We start from the raw sequence: 18,044 nt of genomic DNA, 5'->3' as shown, positions 1-18,044 counted from the left end.
GCCCCCAGGACCAGGTCGGATGTGCCCCCAGGACCTGGTCGGATGTGGCCCCAGGACCTGGTCGGATGTGGCCCCAGGACCTGGTCGGATGTGGCCCCAGGACCTGGTCGGATGTGGCCCCAGGACTTGGTCGGATGTGGCCCCAGGACCTGGTCGGATGTGCCCCAGGACCTGGTCGGATGTGCCCCAGGACCTGGTCGGATGTGCCCCAGGACCGGCGTGCCGCTGGTGTACTGCAGCAGGTTCACACCAGGGAAGACCTCGCGAGGCCCCTCAGTTTCCAGCAGCAGAGACGTGCTTAGCCTTGTGTTCTGAGCGCGCGGAATGAGAGGTGTTCGAGACATGGTTCCAGTAGGAGAAAGTTTTCAATTAAAGCCTTAAGTGATTCCAAGAAGGACGTACCTTGTTAAAGAACGTTCTCTTGGCAAATCTGCTTTAGAAGCAGACCCTTTTATGCAGCTGTGAGTCGCAGGGATTTGGGTTATATGTTTATTATTTTTATTTAATTTTAATTTTTATATTAGAGCGTGTGGGGGAGTTGGGCGGGGGGAGAGAGCGACACAGTCCCAAGCAGGCTCAATCCCTGAGGTCTCAGCTTGAGCCAAAATCAAGAGTCCGACACTCAACTGAACCCCCCCGCCCCCCGCCATGGCCCTATGTTTTTATGTTTTAAACAAGTATGTGAGTGACTGCTTGGTGACAGGGACTGGGCATACAATGGTGAGGAAAATAACAGGAAGCTCACAGGGTGACGGAGAGACATGTAATAAAGTAGTAACAACAGGGGCGCCTGGGGGGCTCAGCCGGTTAAGCATCCGACTTCAGCTTAGGTCATGATCTCACGGTTCGTGGGTTCGAGCCCCGCGTCGGGCTCTGTGCTGACAGCTGGGAGCTTGGAGCCTGCTTCGGATTCTGTGTCTCCCTCTCTCTCTGCCCCTCTCCCGCTCACACTGTCTCTCTCTCAAAAATAAGCATTAAAAAAAAAAAGGAGTGACCACAAACGTCAAAGCAGTTTTAAATTAAATGTATTTAACGCAGGAACCCTAAAATGTCAGTGTAATAATTAGCCCCATCATTTTGGTTTTCACCGTGCCACAAAGCAGCACAAAGCCTCGTACCCAGAACAACCAGTTTCGGGTCTTCGCAGCTCTGCAGCCTGGCCCAGGTTCAGCTGCGTGCACCCTCCGAGGTTCTCCCCAGTGGTCACCCGTGGGCTTGCATTCGGCTGGCATGGCAGCTGGAGCCTGCCCGTGTGCTCTCGGGGCTCTTCCCCCTCCGTGTGGTCTCTCCACGTGCTCACTCAGAGGGGTGACCGGCTGCTTATGTGGCCGCTCAAGGTTCCCAGGAGCACAACCCATTTTACAGGCAAGGAAACCCAAAGAGAAGAAGGTTGAGTCATTTGTCCAAGGCGGAGCTAAGATGTGAAACAAGTCTAGCTCCAAAGGCCAGACTGTACTCTTGTACCCTAACCCTGACAGACCTAATACAGCAGTAGTTCAGGGAGCCATGAGACTAACAGGGACAACGGTGTTTGGCGCCAGGGTTCAGTGGGTGCAAAGGGACCAAGGAAATGGCATTGAGCCTGAAAACCTGGTTTCTAAATGGTCTGCGGGCTGAGAGCTTTCAGAGCTTAGGGGATTGAGCAAAGGCCCTGTGGTGGTGGAAAGCCCTGCTTGTCAGAGAAACTAAATGGTGCCTGAAGAACAAGGGTTAGGGAAAGCAGAGGGAGTCCCTCAAGGCTTGGATGTGCCCTGTGAGGGTTTTTGGTTTGGTTTTTTAAATTTATTTATTTTGAGAGAGAGAGAGAGCGCGGGAGGGAGGGAGAGAGAAAGGAAGGAGCATGCTCATTTGCTTTTATGCACGGGGGGAAGGGCAGGGAGAGAGGCATAAAGAATTCCGGGCCGGTTCTTCTGACAGTGCTGAGCCCAACACCAGACTCCATCTCAGGAACCATAAGATCACGACCTGAGCCGAAATCAAGAGTAGGACGCTTAACTCACTGAGCCACCCAGGGACCCCTGTTTTTGTTTTTAAGATTTTATTTTACTTTGTTTTTTTAAATCTTTATTCATTCTTGAGAGAAAGAGAGTGCAAGTGGGGGGGGGGGGGGGGAGACAGAGGGAGAGGGAGACAGAGAACCCAAAGCAGGCTCCAGGCTCTGAGCTCTCAGCACCGAGCCCAATGCAGGGCTCAAGTCACAAACCGTGAGATCATGACCTGAGCCGAAGTCGGATGCTTAACCAACTGAGCCACCCAGGTACCCCTAAGATTTTATTTTTAAGTAATTTCTGTATTCAACATGGACCTTGAACTCACAACCCTGAGATGAAGAATCCACTCTACTGGGGCACCTGGGTGGCTCAGTCAGTTAAGCACCAGACTTCGGCTCAGGTCATCACCTCATGGTTCATGGGTTCGAGCCCTGCATCGGCTGTGTGCTGACAGCTCGGAGCCTGCGGCCTGCTTCAGATTCTGTGTCTCCCTCTCTCTCTGCCCCTTCTTGGCTCGCTCGCTCTCTCCCTCAAAAATAAATATACATTAAAAAAAAAAGTCTGACTGAGCCAGCCATGTGCCCCAAGTGTTTTCTGTTTTTTGTTTTCTCATTTATTATTTTAAAATAATTATACATCCACGGAAATTTGCAGAATTAGTCCAGAGAGGTCCCTGGTACCTTTCTCTCTGCTTCCCCCAACGGTTATATTTTGTGTATCTATCACGTAATATCAAAACCAGAACATTGATGTCACATAGCGGTATGTTGAAGTCTGAGCCGGATGATGCATAGACTTAAATACTCACCACCCCAGTCAACATACAGGGCAGCTACCCCCCAGTTACCCCTGATAGACACCCCCCCCCCCGCCGCCCACTGCCACCCCTCACCCCTGGGTACCACAAACCTGCTGTCCATCTCTGTAATTCCCTGAGAATGCTCTGTAGATGCAACCATACAGCTCCAAGCTTTTGGAGACCTGGTGTCCCCACTCAGCACAGTAGTCCAGAGATGCCTTCAAACTCTCATGTGGATCAGGAGTTCTTTCCTTTTTGTCTGAGTTGTGTTCCATGCGGTGCATGTAGCGCACAATCCCCCTATTTTAAAGCCCCTGATCTCAATCCCCTATATGCATGGTTTCCAAAGACGAAAGCGTGACCATCTTTGGGGCCCATCTGTCCCATGCAGGGGACCAAGGAGGCGTGGAGGGCACGACCGAAACACCGGACGTACCGTGCCTGCCCTACACTCCGCGGGCCCAAACGTACCCACGCAGCTACATGCTGCTGCAGACAGGCTGGGAAAGTTGTCTTTACTCTAGGAGTCACTTGCACAGTCACGAGTGAGGCTCCCCTACCTGGAGGAGAAGGGACATCGGGGGACAACTAGCAAACCTTGCCAGAGAACCTGTCCACACCTTACCCCATGGGTGGTTGAGAGGGCCCTTGCCTGTGAGTGTTTTACGTGGTGCCTGGCACCCCACACCTAGGGTCCTGGTGAGCACAGAAGGGTTAATTTCAAGGAGGCAGGTGCTGTGCGGTGGACGGGAGACCTCTAAGTATTTGGGTCATGCTCCTGGGGCACGTCGCCTGTGTCTCAGTTTACCCATTGTGAGTAGAGGAGACCGCATTGTCTCCCCTAATATCCACTGCCTTTCCCTGTAGTCGCAGTGGTAGGGAAGGGGGGCTTTGTCTGTTCCCCACCCAGCCTGGGGGAGAAGCAGGGACCTTCCTTCCAGTGTCTGCGGTGCATGGAGCCTCGGGTGGGGTCCAGAAGAAATGATGATCGAGTGACAGAGTAAGCAGGTGATTCGGTGGGCAGATGCCTCCCTGCGGGGCTGCCCCGTGGACCGGGCCAGGAAGCCCTCCCTAGACCAGAGCAGAGTCTCTGTTACTCAGGACGCTTACCCCCATAGCATGGAAAATGGGGGGAAGGCGGGTGCTGTGATTGTGGGGCACTGAGAATAAACCCCGAAGACGAGGGCACCCGCACATCCTACGTCTCTCTTGCTGAGACCTCAGGTGGCACCAGCGCATCTCCAGCTCTTCTCCTGCCTGCCTCCTGTGGGCCGTTCCCGGCCCCATCTCTCACCTGCGCTGTGTGTTTGATGACGTGGCAGGCAGAATGCTGAGATGGTCCCCAGTGGCTCACGACCTCGTGGAATCCTCTGTCCTTGAGTGTGAGTAGGACCTGCGATGTGACGGGTGTCGTGTCTATGACAGTGTGACGTATGGCGAAGGTGAAAGGGTTTTCCGGATGGAGTGAAGGTTCCTGCTCAGGTGACCTTCCGTTCATCAAAGAGGAAATTATTCTGGGTGGGCCTGAGCTAATCAGGGGAGCCCTTTAGAAGAGGGACTGGGGTCCTCGTGAGGTCACAGCCTCTCCCCTGGCCTTGGGGAAGCAGGCCATCGCAAGGGATGCAGCTGCCGGCGAGGGGATTCTGTCATCAGCCTCATGAGCCTGGCAGAGGACCCCGCCTCAGAGGCGGCACAGGCCCAGCCCGCGCCAGGTCCGCCACCGTGGCGGCCTGAGCAGGATGCCGGGCCACGTGTTCCCTCACTCTGGACCCACAGAGACGTCCAGAAGAGTGCTGCTTTCGGCCTCTCAGTTGGCGATAACTTGCTACGTGGTGGTAGAAGGCAAGTACGTGGCGTTGCGCCGTCTGCTGTGGTTCCCGCGTTGCCTGACTTGCCCTCCTCGTGGTCTCCCCCGCCACCTTGCCCTCCAGAGGCCCGGCTCAAGCTCCAGCTCCTTCGTGAGACCCTCCCTGGGGGCCCACGGCCGGTCTGCACCTAAAGCGCGGTGGCCGCTGCCGCAGTCTCCGTGTGTCCTGGGCCCGGGGCACGTGGCGACCGGCGCTTCCTGCCCCACTTAGCGCGGAGACGGCTGCGGCATGTGTGCTGGCGGATGAAAGGTGAGCCAGGCATGGCGGCCACACGTGTGTCCCCTCGCCCCTTTCTGTCCGCCCCAGGAGCCCCTTCGTTCTACTCCTGAGGCCGGCTGCCCCCTCGGCCGGGCCCAAGAGCGAGGAGGACGGCGGTGCAGCCGAGCCCGCCGACTGTGGTGGGCGACTGGCGTGGGAGCCCCTTTGGCTGCCAGAGCAGAGCATTGTAACCCGGCGTCTTAAAACCAGAGACGCTTACGGTCTCGTGCTTCCGGAGAAGTCTGAGATCTCGGTGTCAGCAGGATGGGTTCCTTCTGGGGCCCCGAGGCAGCATCTGTCCCACACCTGCCTCCCAGCTTCTGGGGGCTCCGGCGGCCCTTGGTTTGTGGCCACGTCCGTCCTCTCTCTGCCTGTGTCTTCGCACGGGCTCCTTCCCTGCTGTGTGTCCCTGCTCCTTCTAAGGGCACCAGTCATTGGATCTGGGGCCCACCCCGATCCATTACAATCTCGTCTTCACCGTCGGCAAAGACCGAACTTCCGTCACATTCTGAGGTTCCTGGTGGATGTGAAAATGGGGGGAAGACCGTTTAACCCGGTCCCTGTAGTGCATGGGAGCCAATGAGCCTTTGTTGTTCACGGACGCTGAGCTGCAGGGGGTTTGTTACGGCGGCCGTTACGGGGCATAGCGTCGCTGATTGTCACCGTAACGTAATTTTTTGTCTACGTACTTGTCTTCCCCAGACACTGACCTCCCGCCAATGGGACATGGCGTGTCATTCACGACTGTATTGTACAGGATGAGGAAAAATTAGTTTTACCAGCGGGCACCAGAACACATTTTAGACACACGAGTGGGCTTGTTTAGGGAAATACCTTAATTGGTCCTGGGGAACGGTCGGGAGGCCCTTAGGACGTGAGGCGAATGGGCTCACGGAGAAGCCACGAAGGTCCTCAGCGTGAGGGAACGGCCGCTGTTCTGGAGGACAGGGCGAGGGGCCGTGAGGGCAGGGGCCCCACCAGAGGTCTCGGGACACGGACGTGGCTGGGAAACACAGGCAGAGCAGATGGACGCCATGGCAACTGCCAACATCCCTCTCGGGGGCCCCTGTGCCTTATACCAGCAGTTGGCCAGACCCTCCCTGAACTGGTCCTGCTCCGCTCAAGCAGAGGGCAAGCCTGCCAGCCAGCCGCCGTCGGCGTGCGGCCAAGTCCGTCGGAGAGGTGAATGTTGACGCGTGCAAGGAGCCGGAGGAGACCCGAGCTACGGTTTAGACCAACAAAACCCTAACGTGCCTCCACGCTCCTCGGAGAACCAAGGCCCATAGACTTGACCCGGCCGCACGTTGTGCTGACGCAGGCCGGTCGGTGGGTGCAGGGCAGTCCTGGAGGAGGGGGTGGATGGGACTCTGTCACGTTCCTGAGCTTTGTCTGCTTACCTTGGGCCTGCGTTACTTCTGTTTTTTTGAAAAAGGTGACCAAAAAAGTAAAAAATATATATATTTTAACGTTTACTTATTTGGAGGGAGGGGGAGAGAGAGAGAGAGACAGAGAGAGAGAGAGAGAGAGAGAGAGAGAGAGAGAAAGAACCAGCCAGGGAGGGGCAGGGGGGCTGGGAGAATCCCAAACAGGTTCCATGCTGTCAGCACAGAGCCCAACTCAGGGCTCTACTCCATGAACCTGAGATCATGACCTGAGCCAAAATCAAGAGTCAGATGCTTGACCAACTGAGCCACCCAGGCGCCCCAAAAAGTAAAATGCCAGTAAAACCTTGGTTTGCAGTCATGATTCATTCCAGGGACGTGCTTATTGTCAAAAGCACTTGCATATCAAAGCGAATTTCAAGAACTCTTGGCTCAGTTGTGATCATGTGATGTTCAAGGTCACGTATTACTCGTATTGCAAGACATCGCTCGATTATGAAGTTAAAGTTTGTTAGAAACGTTCCCTTGTCATGCGGAACGCTTGCAGAACAAGTTACTCGCAGTCCAAGGTTCTGCTGTATCTGAAGATCATCTACATCGTGCTAGCCCTTCCCTGCTCGGGACGGCTCCCGCTGGCCCCGGTGGGGCGCGTAGCACTGCTAACTACCCGTGTGTGCCACACCTTGTTGGCCTCCCTTCCCAGCACGCTGCCCCACCGTCAGCTCCTGGGGGCCCAGGCTCCTGACTTGGCCTTCAGGGCTTATCGGTGGCTTTGCTGACGGGCAGGAAGAAGGTGTACGCCCTCTTCAGCGCTGCCATTGGGGCCTCCTTGGGCATCATGCGGGTTTGAGCAGCGTCCCTAGCCCCCACCCGCTCGATGTCGGGACCACCCCAGTCGCGTCAACCACAGATGTCCTCAGACATTGCCCGGTGTTCCCTGGAGGCAGGATCACTCTGGATGAGGCCTGTGGCCATAGACTAATTGCATTCCTGCCATCATTCCTAGAGGTAGCCTCAAATTGTTCAGCCTGCTCCCTCGGTGTCCTCAGGACAAGCCTGGGCCCTGCGCCCAGTGCGGGCTCACCGCCTGGCGCGTGAAAAAACCAACGAAAAGACAGCCCTTCAGACAGCCGCCTTCTCGAGAACTTCCACCTGTTCATCAGGACTTCTCTTTGGGCGCAGGCCACCGCGGGAGGAGAGGAGAGCCCCATCTTTCTCTCTCCACCGTCTCCTGGCATTCGGAAGCTGATTTTGGTGAACAGCTTAGTTGATCTTTCCCCCCAAACATGGCTTTCTGAGAACCCAAACCTGTCCGCCTCGGGACCCTGCTGTTTGCATTTAGCACGTATGAGGTTAGTTCTCACAGGGGTCGTACATGGTGTCATCCACAGGGACTGTCCTTTGGGATGTGCACGGGATTAGCACATGGAGAGGAAATACTAACGGGACAGCTTGAGGCCCTCGGCCTGGGTTTCTGCACAGGATGTAGATCACGGCCGTATTACTTTTCTAGGACCGTGGTGACAAAACACCTCAAGCAGAAATTGAGCATCTCCTGGTCAGGGAAGCCAAAAACCCAAACGGAAGGTGTGGCAGGGCCATGCTCCTCCTGGAGGCCCCTAGGGAGGAACCTTCCTGCCTCTTCCAGCCGCTCAGTGGCTCCGGTGTCCCCTGGTGTCTCTTGGCTTATAGGTGCTGTCTTTTCTCTGTGTCCGTGTCCACGTTCCCTTCATCTTACAAGCACACCGCTCAGTGGACTTAGGTCTCTCACCCACTGTGACCTCATCTGAACTAATTTCGTCTTGGGATGCCTGCGTGGCTCAGTCGGTTGAGCTCTTGGTTTCGGCCCCGACTCTTGGTTTCTGCTCGGGTCATGGCCTTGTGGTTCATGGGTTTGAGCCCCGAATCAGGCTCTGCGCTGACACTGTGGGGCCTGCTTGGGATTCCCTCTCTGCCTCTCTCTCTCCCTCAAAATAAATAAATAAGGGGCGCCTGGGTGGCTCAGTCGTTTGAGCGTCCGACTTTGGCTCAGGTCATGATCTCGCGGTCTGTGAGTTCGAGCCCCGCGTCAGGCTCTCTGCTGACAGCTCGGGGACTGGAGCCTGCTTCGGATTCTGTGTCTCCCTCTGTCTCGGCCCCTCCCCCGCTCATGCTCTGTCTCTCTCTCTCTGTCGAAAATAAACATTAAAATTTTTTTTTCAAAATAAATAAACATTAAAAATTTTTAAAAAGAAAACTAATTACATCTGCAAAGACCTTCTTTCCAAATAAGGCCCCATTCATGGGTTCCTGAGGGTTAGGACTTCAACGTGACTTTTGGGAGACACGTTCAACCCATTAAAACATCACACTTACTAAGTTCCTCACCATACCTCTTTGGGTCAGCGTTGCCAGGAAAAATAGGGGATTAAATCGCTAGGTACACGTTACATGCAAATTATACATAGTACACGTTAGATGCAGGATTAACGTACAGCTACTGATTTAGTCCGAGTCCCTCTTTATTGCATCCTAAAAAAATACTTGTCACATATGTAAATTTCATAGGTAACTGGGTGTTCTGTATTTTTATTTGGTAAATCTGGCAACCCTATTTATCAATTGGACTTGTGTAGACTTTTCTCCAAAGGGGCAAATGGAACTTCTAGGAACATTACGTGGATTTGACTGTTTCCGCGAGAACCCTTGGTGGTGCCAGTTCTGTCTCATTTAACAGGGAGCTTTCAACACTGTGTGAGTGTGTCACACAAGCCTCCAGAGACTGAGGAAAATCGGTTATGAGATAGATCCGGATATATACGTGTGTGTGTATATATATGTATATGTATATTTTTTTTTATTTTAGAGGGAGAGAGTGTGTGCACAGGAGTGGGGGAGAGGGGCAGAGGTGGGGAGAGAGAGAGAGAGAGAGAGAGAGAGAGAGAGAGAGAGAGAGAGAGAATCTCAAGCAGGCTTCATGCTCAGTGCCAAGCATGACACAGGGCTTGATCCCACGATCCTGGGATCATGAGTGACCTCAGCCGAAATCAGGAGTCAGGCGTTCAGCCAACTGAGCCACCTAGGCGCCCCTGAGATGCATGTGTATATATATTTTATTTTATTTATTTATTTTCTTTATTTTGCCGGGGGAGGGATTTATTCTGCACACACGTAAGGAATAGTAAAGATACACATTTGTAAACGCTAAAACATTCTTTATGAATGTTACTATATTCCTACGCTGAATTTGCACCAAGAAATTTAATTTATCTCAATTTCTCACTTATTCCAGGTCCTCCCTTTCATCGGGTCTTTTTTTTTTTTTTAATTTACATCCAAATTAGTTAGCATATAGTGCAACAATTATTTCAAGAGTAGATTCCTTGGTGCCCCTCCCCCATTTAGCCCATCCCCCTCCCACACCCCCTCCAGCAACCCTCAGTTTGTTCTCCATATTTATGAGTCTCTTCTGTTTTGTCCCCCTCCCTGTGTTTATATTATTTTTGTTTCCCTTACCTTATGTTCATCTGTTTTTCTCTTAAAGTCCTCATATGAGTGAATTTGTGATTTTTGTCTTTCTCTGACTGACAAATGTCACTTAGCATAATACCCTCCAGTTCCATCCACGTAGTTGCAAATGGCAAGATTTCATTCTTTTTGATTGCCGAGTAATACTCCATTGTGTGTGTATTTGTGTGTGTGTGTGTGTGTGTGTGTGTGTGTGTGTTACACATCTTCTTTATCCATTCATCCATCGATGGACATTTGGGCTCTTTCCATCCTTTGGCTATTGTCGATAGTGCTGCTATAAACATGGGGGTGCGTGTGTCCCTTCAAAACAGCACGCCTGGATCCCTTGGGTAAATGCCTTTAGTGCAATTGCTGGGTTGTAAGGTGGTTCTATTTTTAATTTTTTGAGGAACCTCCATACTGTTTTCCAGAGTGGCTGCACCAGCTTGCATTCCCATATGTGTATACTTTAATGTTCATTTTTGAGAGAGAGAGAGCATGAGTGGGCAAGGGGCAGAGAGAGAGAGAGGGAGACACAGAATCTGAAGCAGGCTCCAGGCTCTGAGCTTTGAGCCAGGTGCCCCAGCTGCCCGTTTTTTTTTTTTTAATCAAACACTTACAACTAACTTTATTGCAGTTTGAACAAATGTTAAGTGGGTTTGTGCTGATAAAATTCACATATAATACAGCTTACCCACTTAAAGCGTTCAGTTCAGTGGTATTATTCGCTATGTTGTGTAACCACTACCTCTGTCTAGTTCTAGAACATTCCATCACCCCCAAAAGAGTCCCTGTCTCCATTAGCACCCATCACCACCCCTTCCCCAGCCCCCAGCACCCACAGGCCCCCTTCCTGTCTGTGGATGAGTCTGTTCCGGACCTTTCGCTCACGTGGAATCACACACCCGGTGGCCTCTCGCGTCTGGTCCCCTCCCTGAGTGTGTCCAGGGGCCATCCACAGGACGTGTGTTAGCGCTCCATTGCTTTTCGTGGCTGAGCAGCGATCTCGGGGGTGGTGCGGTAAACTAACTCTGCCACCAGAAGATACCCGCGTCCTAATTCCTGGAGCCTGTGAAATGTGTAGCAGAAGAGGAACAGTTTAGATGCGATCAAGGATTTTGATGGGACCCGTGCTTTTGACCCAGTGAGGATGACAGGGGACTTCTGAGAGAATGGATTTATGCTTTTAGCGCCCAGTGTGCGTGTGGTTAACCTGTCTCAGCGGCCGTTAGGAGGTTGCAGAGGTGGGCCCTAACCCGACATGGCTGGCGTCCTTGTAAGAGGAGGACGTTGGGACACGGGGGAGGCCACGTGAGGACGCGGGCAGAAGATGGCTGTCTACGCGCCAAGGGGAGAGGCCTCAGGAGAAACCGTCGAGGCCGCTTTGAGGCAAACAGGCTTGAGCAACGGGACGTACAAAGGGCCGCCGGACCACCCGGCTGGATCCTGACAGGCCCTTCGGGGGGCTCGCCCCGAAAATGCATAGGTCCTAACCCACCGGTGGGCTGCCTGCAGCCAGGCAGCTACCACAAAGGGGAAAAATGGATGCGGTGCCACACCTCCTTTGCTTCCCGCTTTAAAATCGCCCGCACCCGCCGCCTCTCCTCTGCCGCCCTGCCCGCTCCCAGTTCGCTTCCGTTCTGTCTCCTCCGTTCTGCCCCAGGGGACCCTTTCACCGCCTGCGCCCCCCAGCCAGCACCTTTGGGGGCCCCCGTCCGATCAAGAGACATCCTTGGCAACACAGAAACCCTTGACACCCTAGACGACGCAGAGACCGGCCCCGCCAACACCTCGGTCTCAGACTTCTGGTCTCCAGAGCTGGGAGACAATGAACACCTAAGTCCCCCATCTGTGGTATTTTGTTACGGCTGTCCGAGCAGACCGATAGAGTCGCGGCCTCGGGTGACCGACACCGGCGCGCTCGTGTGCCCCAGCCACCGCGGGGACCCCCGCGCCGGGAGCCGGGCCGGGGACCTACCCTCCGCTGGCCCTGGCTGCTGGCTGAGCTCAGGGGTGGGGGCAAAGGCGCAGCTGCTGTGGAGAATAGCATGGCAGCTCCTCAAAAAGTTAAAAATAGGGTGACCATGTGACCCAGCAGTCCCACTCCGGGCATCTACCCAGAAACGCGGAAAGCGCTGAAATATCGACGAGACGTCTGCACGCCCATGTTCATAGCAGCCCTGTCTACCGGAGACAGGAGTTGAAATCAACCCAGGTGTCCGTCGACAAAGGAGAGGTAAACACGATGTGTCCGTCCACACACTGGAATGTGACCCACCCTCGGGGAGGAAGGACGTCCTGCCGCCACGCGGAGGGACCCGGAGGCCACCGTGCGCAGTGACAGGAGCCAGCCACAGAAGGACACGTCCCGCGTGACCCCACTCACGGGGGGTCCCCAGAGGAGTCCCGTCCACAGAGCCAGAGAATAGATGGCGGGAGCCAGGGCCGGGGCAGGGGCGGAGAGTCCGTGCTTCATGGGGGCAGGGTCAGTCTGGGGAGGTGGAAAGTTCTGGAGACGGGCGGTGGGGGCGGCCGGAGGACACCGTGCGTGTGCCTGGTGCCGCTGAGCTGTGCGCTCAGACACGGTTAGGATGTGGATGTCGTGCGCGCTGTACGACACTAAGAAACAGTTTTAGGTCCGTGCCTACACGTCAAGCGTCTCCCATGCCATCTGGGATGTTCCCTGGCGTGTCCAGCGGTGGGGTCAGAGGGTGACAGACACCCCGTCAGGAACGCGACCCCTCTGCCGCCCCCTTCAGTTGTTCTCCAGTGGCTTCATCCTCCACACCACGGCGACACCTGCGTTCCCAGAGCGGGATGGGGGGAGTCTCTTCAACAAAGAGTCAAGGATTAGGCCCCGTTGAGTTCCCATCCTGTCTGCCTTTGATTTTTTTAAAAAAGCCTTTCATTTCGACTATTAGGCATTTCAGGGCACGCTGCACAGTGTCATCTGCATTTCAAACAAGCGCCTCTGGGGAGATTTGTTTCCTTCCTCCTTTCTGTTTCCTCCTCCTTCCCCCAGACGTGTGATCTACGGCTGCTTTTATTTGTTTTCTTCAAGGTCCTCCATCATATTGTCTCACGTTGTTCCCAACGCTCACACAGCCACCGGCCCCCACTCCCCACCCCTTCCAGTCCCCGCCCGCGCCCATACGAGTGCTCCCCCTGGTACCCGGAACCCAGATTTCTCAGGGTCACCCCACCCTGTTTCATGTCCACCCGAGACAGCGAGTGGAGACCGCTCTCGCAACGTCGTTGTCTAGAGTCGGGGGGCTGTGCCTGTCATCCCCCCAAGGGGACTCTGCCTTCCTAAATCCCGAAGAACCCTGGCTCCCACTGATGCCTGGCAGATTGGTGAAGGAACCCCGAAAGCACTGACCGCGCATCGAAGCCGGGTTTGCACCCCCCCCCCCCCCCACGGAAGGCTGCACCGGGCTAGGAACCAAGTCCGGGTGCAGGTTTGTCCCCTGCTTTTGCAACTGTCTGCACCCGATTGCGCCGACGGTGCGCCCTTCTCCCCGGGCAGGCGCGCTTTCAGAGCCGGCCGACTCCAAGGGGCCGCGTGTGTTTCTACCCTGATCCTCACCCAGGGGCAGGTTTTTAAAATTGCGGTCAAATACGTCTGACGTGAAATGGCCATTTTAACCATTTTTCAGTGCGCACCTCAGTGGCCTCGAGCATACCGTCGTGCAGCCACCCCCACCCTCCATCTCCTCAACTTTCCGTCTCCCCAGACTGAGACTCTGTCCCCATGGAACAGTGAAACACACTACCCCCTCCCCAGGGGCAGGATTGAGACTTGGGCCCTATTTCTTATGTGCTGCTGTCCCCTGCACGGGACACTTCCATCACGGATCTGGGCAGGAAATTAAAAACGCAAGCGTCTGTTTTAGTTGACTTGTATTTCATATTTGCCACAGCCTGCGGGTCAGCTTATGAGGCAAACTGTAGTGTATTTAGGCTTTTTAGTTCTTTTAATAAAGACCAGATGAACTCACTCACAGTCTTCCGAAAATGAAGTGAAACACATGGTCAGGAAGCATCGGTCTCCTTAGCATCCAAAATTTCATTCTCTGAATGTGAAACTGATCAATAAAATGTTTTAAAAACCGTAACTCCAGGGGCGCCTGGCTGGCTCATTCGGAGGAGCACGTGACTCTTGGGCTCAGGGTCGTGAGTTTGAGCCCCACGTTGGGTGTGGAGATTACTAAAAAAATAAGCTAAAAATAAATAAAAACTCCACAGAATGTTGTGTTTCTGCAAACCCATGTCGAGGCCAGAGCCCCCTACACGGGAGACAGACTCCCTGTGTCCTTGTTAGAAAGAAGGAGGGTGTTAATATTCCACTGGAGAACCAAAGGTTCCGGAAGCATCAGGAAAACGCTGTTTGTTCTGAGATGCAGACTCGACGGAACCCACAGTCCTCCGGGTGAAAGGAGGCAACAGCTGAGAGGGGCTGTGGCTTGCAATGAAGCCCCCCTGTGCTCGCAGCACCCCGGAGCCGGTGGGTCCCACAGCTGCCACACCCCATGCTCTTTTGGGGGGCCTGGAAGTGCAAAGCATCAGGGAAGGGCGGCGTTCAGGGCGCCTGCCTGTCAGGACGCAGTCTCGGCACCTGGGGGACAGGCAGCAGGCACGAGGCCTGTGCGGGGCCACGGCAGGACTGCGCCTTCTGGCATCAGGGTCCGTCCCGGCTCCTTAAACCGTGCAGTTGCAGGTTGGAGGTAGTGAGTTGAAAGGAAGCTTCTAAGTGCCGTCCCCTCCTCCCAAAGCAGGTGGTCCCCACACAGAGACGCACAGGGAGGACAGGCCTGGACCCTGAGGGACCCCGACACGGTGCTTGACTTGACAGCACAGAGGCAGGGGGTCAGACGTGCACAGCGCAGGGGCTCCAGCTGTGACCTCCGAGCTCACAGGCTGGAGTCCGAGACTTCGGAACAGAACTGTATTTAGGAATAGGGCCACGCAGATGTAATTAGTTCAGGTGACGTCACCCTGGAGCGTGGACGGTCCCCATTCCAATGATAGTATTTTTATAAAAGGGAAATCTGGGCGCGGACACACGCAGGACACTCCGTCAGTGGGGCAGGGTCTCCCCCTCGGAAGTGCTGCCACCAGGGCATCTGGGCATCGCCGGCTCCCCCACCCCTCAGTGGTCTTGATGACCACAGCCGTCCCAGACGCCACCTGCTGTCCCTGGGGCGGGACTGCCCAGTGAGCACCGCTGCCGTGGGCGGGTCTCCACCAAAGGGTCTCAGCTGATGTCCTGTCTTTTTCAGCTAAAAAAACCCATACAGTGTATTCTAAAATGGTCCTAGGGAAAAGCCACCAGCTATTAAAAGTATTTACTTCTGAAATTCCAGACAGGGCATACATTTCAAAGTATATATACGAATGACCAGAACGTTTGAGTATTTTTTAAGGACACAGAGATGTTACTTTTTGTTTTCAGGCTCTGGGATCTGAGGTTTTCCTTTGTTTTTTCAGAGTATGATTCCTTTTATTTGAAGTTGAAAACCAGGGCAAAGTAGACATTTCAGTGAGGATTACAGACACAGGCAGTATCCTTCAATTTTTAAAGGTCATAAATATGAGTAAAACACAAAACTCCGACACTGAATAACTCTAGGAAACCAAAGCGCCTCGGGTATCAGCACGGGGAAGTATGCGAGAAGCGCGGGGTTCGTCCTGGCCTCGGTCCAGGAGGGCAACTCGCGTCCCCCGAGAAGTTCGCGGAACCACCCACAGAAACGGGGGTGGGCCAGGGGGTCCTGCCCGAAACGGCCACCCCGGTCTAACCGTGGGAACACGAGCCGAGCCCCGGCAGAGCGGCGTCCTACAAAACGCCACCGCCCAGGGCGCCGAAACGAGTCTGAGAAACGGTCTCAGCCCAGAGGGGCCAACGGAGATGTGACACCTGATGTCACGTGGGATCCCGGGGTGGAGAGGGCCTGGGACAGAGAAGGACATGACAGGAAACAGGAAGTCTGGACAGAGTGTGGACTTGAGTCAGGAATGCAGTAGCGACATCGATTCGCTACTTGTGACAAACGTACCACGCCGGGGCCAGGTGTCAGGACTGCGGGGAACCGGCGGGGGGACCACGAGAGCTCTCCGTGCCGTCTTCGCGGTTTTACTGTCCGTGGGACAGCTCTCCGAAACTCAGCATTCACCGCAGAGCAGCAAGAGAAGTGAACTTGGCCTTGAGAAACGGTTTGAGACACGCGAGGACAGGGACCTCGCGTTTCCTGGGGGAAACGAACGGGGGGGGGCCAGGGCCACCCCTGCAGGGGAGGCGGGGATCGACCTCAGAGCAACCCCAAGGGAGGCCCGGGGTCTGGGAGCCGCGCGCGGTTCTCCGCCTGGGGAACCCGAGGCCACCGCGTGGCTTTCCCCCCGCACAACCGAAGGGCTGGGCGGCCTTTTCCCTGTCACGAGGTGCCCGCTGGTGGATCACTGCCTCCCAGGGTTGGTCTCCCAGAACGTTCTTCGGTCAGCTCCTATGGAGAAGGGCCTTCTGCCCACACTGCAGAGAGCCCTGGCGAGACCCGGCGAGAGGTGGGGGCGTGGGGGAGGGGGAGGGGGGCTCTGTGCGGCGGCGTCCTCGGGGCCACACTCCCTGACGCACCCGAGCACCGGTCCCAGCCGCCTCCGTGCGCTGCTGCCCCCCCCCAGCCGTTTAGTGGTTTGCTTGCTGCGAGTCTGAACGTGGACGAGGAGCAGGTCTTACTTCTACAGGTAGTTTATTACGTTTTTAATTTGTTTAAGGTTTATATATTTTTGAGAGAGAGAGAGAGACAGGATGTGAGTGGGTTAGGGGCAGAGAGAGGGAGACACAGGATCCGAAGCAGCTCCAGGCTCCAAGCTGTCGGCACAGAGCCCGACGCGGGGCTCGAACCCACAAGCTGTGAGCTCATGACCTGAGCTGAAGTCGGACGCTTAACCGACTGAGCCACCCAGGCGCCCCTCCACCCAGGCCCCCTACGAGTAACTTATTATTCATAAAAATAGACACCTGTGTTGGTTACCTGGGGCAGCTGTAACGAAGCACCACTGACCAGGCGGCCCAAATGGCGGTCATTTATCCTCTCCCGGCTCTGGAGCCACAAGTCCAAGAAGAAGGTGTCACAGGGCTGTTCCTGCTGACGGAGAATCTGCCTCAGGCTCTCCCAGCATCACTGGGGGGACACTGCAATCTTGGCGTCCCTTGGCCTGTAGAAGCATCACCCCATCTCGGCCCCCTCTTCGCGGGGCTTCCCGCTGCTAGTGAGTCCCAACGTCCCCTTTTTAGAAGGACGCCAGCCATTGCTTTAGGGCCCACCCTACTCCAGCGTGACCTCACCCCAACTAACTATACCTGCAACAACCCTATTCCCAAATAAGGTCCCCTTCTGAGGTCTGAGGGTCAGGACTTCAACGTACGGATCGGGGGGGGGGAGGACACAGCACAACCCATAACAAAACCCAGACTCTAAGGACACAAATACATACACAGTTCATACGAACGCAGGCTGCCGTGTCCCCAAGCGTTCTCTTCCCTTCTCCCGGGGCGCATGGCTGGAGGCCCCGCTTTCCTCGCAGCTCTGTGTGCCCACGTGATTTCTCACGCGTGGGATGTGGGCATCTCAGGATCTCCACGCCGCTTGCTGGATGCCCTGCCCACTCCTTCCCGTTGGCCGGACAAGCGTTCCAGTGCCCATCCTCGCATCCCGGATCTAGATGACCGGCCCTCGCCTTCCACTGTGCGGTTTGAGGGCGCCTGCCTGGAGCTTGGCCCTCCTTCCGGGTGCCTCTGCCGCTGGCTTTGTGTGCAGCGGTGACAGATTCTCACCCCTCAGAAGCCTGCTTCTGTCTTCAGCCGGCCGGCAGCGAGGCGAGAGCAGCCCGGTGACCTGGTAGTCTCCGAAGAGCCCGAAACGCACACACGGGACCAAGAGAGGGGAGAGTACTGAGCCCGGGGGTCCTCAATCACCGGCCCTAACCCTGTGCTCGCGGCTTCCTCCTTAAACGGCCGCTCGGCACCTCCGCAGCGGCTGCCTGGTCCCCCCACTCGGGCACGCGTGGATGTAGCTTTTCTATCAGCAGGTTTTCCAGAGCCTGGGAGCCTACGTGACCTGGGTCCAGGAGTGGCTTTGCTGCCGATCTGTTCTCACGATGCCTCGTCTGTGGTGCCTGAGACCGAGCTAGACCCCCACCTCCGAGGCAACCCAGGCCTCTGTGTGGGCCCCTGGAGGAGGCCTAGGGCTGGAGGGGTTCT

The 18,044-nt window shown here is 55.4% G+C and overlaps 1 protein-coding gene and 1 long non-coding RNA gene across 4 annotated transcripts in view; one reads left to right on the top strand and one right to left on the bottom strand.

The window, feature by feature from the left end:
* LOC125928800 (uncharacterized) overlaps window positions 1–273 on the bottom strand; it is a 595-nt gene extending 322 nt beyond the window's left edge. The window contains exons 1-2 of one of the 3 annotated variants that reach the window (XR_007459756.1): window positions 194–273; window positions 12–103 (exon numbers count right to left, since the gene is read on the bottom strand). This is a non-coding gene — a long non-coding RNA (uncharacterized LOC125928800). The remainder of the gene's footprint in view (window positions 1–11; window positions 104–193) is intronic. The other 2 variants (XR_007459755.1, XR_007459754.1) reach the window with 2 other exon arrangements.
* The window catches only part of LOC125931057 (translation initiation factor IF-2-like), a 32,641-nt gene that overhangs the window by 2,299 nt on the left and 12,298 nt on the right, over window positions 1–18,044 (top strand). The window lies entirely within an intron of this gene.

This window comes from Panthera uncia, chromosome A2 (assembly GCF_023721935.1).
Source record: "Panthera uncia isolate 11264 chromosome A2, Puncia_PCG_1.0, whole genome shotgun sequence".
NCBI lineage: Eukaryota > Metazoa > Chordata > Mammalia > Carnivora > Felidae > Panthera > Panthera uncia.
This window is presented reverse-complemented; position numbering and strand designations above follow the sequence as displayed.